Source organism: Watersipora subatra, chromosome 9 (assembly GCF_963576615.1).
Source record: "Watersipora subatra chromosome 9, tzWatSuba1.1, whole genome shotgun sequence".
NCBI classification, from domain to species: Eukaryota; Metazoa; Bryozoa; class Gymnolaemata; order Cheilostomatida; family Watersiporidae; genus Watersipora; species Watersipora subatra.
The window spans coordinates 39,838,065-39,841,534 of NC_088716.1; positions in this window are offsets into that span (position 1 = coordinate 39,838,065).

Below are 3,470 nucleotides of genomic sequence, written 5' to 3' on the forward strand. Positions count from 1 at the left end.
CTATTTCTCACTTTGTGAGCGAAGGTAGTGAATTTTAACAATTACAACACGTTTTTCCCATGTAATATTGTTTTGGGCGGTTTTTCGGAAGTCTGGAATAGATTAATTTGTATTTAGTTATTATATATAGGAAAAATTACTTAGATATACGAAAGAATTGACATAAAAGCTGTCCCGCATAATCTGCCCTGTGCTGTAGAATGCATTAGGCTCATATGTCGAGGCATAACTGCAGCAGTTTTTTAAAAGATCTGTTTACTATGAAAGGCAAACAGTCCAAGAGTAGGTTATGTCAGTCAGTCAGAAAAGTAAAGGAAACAATGTTACACATTCTAAACGCTGAGAGCTATTTGACAGTAATTATTCATGGGAGCAAAGCGTGATTATTTAGCATGATAACGCCTTTCATCGCTTGTCACTCTTCCATGCATTGTTGTTGATTGTGTATTCTCTCTCAGTTGTTATAATTAATGTTAAGTATATCGATTATCGAAGCGCCTTTCGTTGCTTTTTATCATCACCCTCACTAGCGGCTTGGCTAATTGAGTTTTGTCCCGGCGCGTAGTCGAAAATATCGAGTTGTTGCTTATTAGCTGTCGAATACTAGGTTCTCGACTTATTGCGCCTTTTCCTGGTATAGCTGAAAGTGTCGGGTGAGTGTTTCTGTATGTAGGGAATATATATGTTTTATTAAGATTATATATTGTATAGCATTCTTTACGTTGTGTTTTATTGTCTTTTAGTCAAAAAGAAAGCTAAAACTTTATTATTTCATTAACATGTGAGTCATAGGTCTTTAGTTCAGTCTGTCACATAAGTTGTCATACTTCAAAGGTGAGATCTGCAATATCCTCTTGGACATGGAAATGCAGAAACCTATATACGTTCGACCCTATGAAGAATGCTTTTTCTATGTTGTTAATTGTTCAACCAGCAGGTCTTATAAACAGGCCCACTTTTATAGTATTGGGAAACAGTAATCATCAGAGATTTCAACTGCTTCAAGGGATAACCCAGTCTTTTTCAAGGCTGCGTGCTGTAATTACAAAGTCATTCATTAATTTAATTTCACATAGTTTTATTTTAAAACCTAATAACAAAAATTGATTTGTATTTTATCTTTCACATTTCAATAGCCTCAACAAGAATCATTAAGACTGTAAATTGATATGGATAAACAACAGAAATCGATTAACAAAAATATACAAGGTACTTAGTTGCTCATTAGTTTGAGAAATATATACTTTAAGCGGTTTATCAGTTTTTGAAGCGACTAGTTTTTGCATTGTCATCAACCAGAACTTTCTAGAAATTTCTAAACATTTCTTGAAATTTCTAAAAAGTTTTACAACTTCAGTTACATACAATCTTCTATAACTATATGGACATGTACCGGAAATCACATCTTCACAGGATTAATGATTTCATGACAGCTTCTAAATATGAAAAGCATCGAATATAGCTAATTCATTTATGAAAAACTGAGCACTCAGATTATCTTTGTATTCTCAACAAATCTCAAAAAGTTATATTTTGAACTGTCACTTTCTTATGGGCAGTTGATGTCTTACAGTTGAGAGTGTACACGCCAAAGCCGTTAATTAAACTATTGTTACCATACCAATACAAACTATATCGGTTTGAAATTTTATTTGAGGTTTGATTTGACTGAGATTTGATTTGATTTCAAATGCCTATTTGAGCTTGCACGCAGTCTCGTACTCTATATGACTAACTAGCCAAAATTAGGTCGATTAGCGACCCTAACAGGTGAACTGTAAAAATATATTAATAATTGCAATATCATAATTTTTTAATTTAATCTAGGGATTATTTTACAAATTGCTGTGTCATCTTGCTCGCAGTTGATTCTGACTATGACTAACTGGTATGGAGATACAATCAATTAATGCTCAGCCGCACAGGTTTGTTTTAAATCATTCAATAATAACGTTATGGTAGTTATCTCAAGGGAGACTGACATATTCAGTAAAGGTTATGACATACGTGAAAGCACCTGGTTCAATGACAAGCTATGCATTTTAAGCCATGCCATTAATAGGAATGATTACTGCCTGAATGAACAGTGAAACGATATAAGATTGTAACGCTTCCTGCAAATCAGAATTTGAAGTATTTGAATAGTGTTCAGGATATTGCATACAAATTACAGTCAATTTCTTAGTCTATTTTAATGCTGCTACCACAACACTGGTTAGTCAAGTTGTTTACCTGCTGGACCGAGTTTGAGCTACATGTCATGCATAGGTCAACCATTGCTCTATATATATATATATATATATATATATATATATATATATATATATGGTTATACATACATATATTTATATATATTATATATAAATATATAATAAATGTATTGTATATAAATATATGCTATACATGATATATAATATTTATATATGTATATATTTATACTTGCAATGCGTAAAACATAAGCCATGTTTAATCATCAAATTTTCACTAAATACCACTTTATTGATGGAGGATGGTTCTTGTTAAATTCAAACTGACAGTATTTAATACAGACCAGCCGCTGCAGTTTGAAACATCATTCTGAAAATAACATTGTTAATTGTAGTTTAGATGAGCTAAGGCAAACATTTTGGAAGCGGATATGCAATGTTTTCTTTTTTCATAGATAATTTTTGTAAGAGCTCTTAGTCCTTTGAAAAAGTAATTTGCATGCAGGTTTCCAGCCAGTCAAAGATTCTAGTTACCACAATCCCGTAAGCGTGTAACATGATCTAATGGGTTCACAACTTAACAAAGCAATATATTTCCCATGGCCGTTAACCAAATTTGTTTGCTCATCGCTATCAATATACAATACTAGTGACTTTTTGGGGCTATATTTAAAAGTTAAGTAGCTTGCAGCCTATTTATAAATTTGTTATTCAAATAAAAATTTTGCTAACATATTTGTTTAAAGGTTGACTTGCAACGAAATTTGCATTACAGTTATTTGGTATCAAAAGATTCACCATGTCTTACTCTGTTGTGTTGTAGGTGCCAAATATGTGGAAATGTGATTACAAGCTCTTGAAAGCTCAAAAACAAAAGGCCGCCGTAGATTGGAATCTGTTTATTTCTCTGACGTAGTCATAAAATTTGGTTATTGTCTTGTCACGATATGTTCTCGCTGTGAACTGAAAAGCCAATAAAAAGCTCAATATAAAACTTATCATAGTACTAGTTTATGACAAACACTTCGGGTTTTACCGAAGACCCCGTATCAAATATAGATGCTCGCTACTTTACAGTTTTGTTTTGGTTTGGGTTAATCGGCAAATCGTAATCTGATCATGTGACTCAAAACTTCGCAAATAATTTCTGCAGCACTTTTCGATTATCACAGTTAACCAACAGGCACGTCATTATTGTCAGACAATGATATGTACTCCTTCAAGCTAAGGCTAAAAATTAAACAATTTTTACGGTAAGTTATG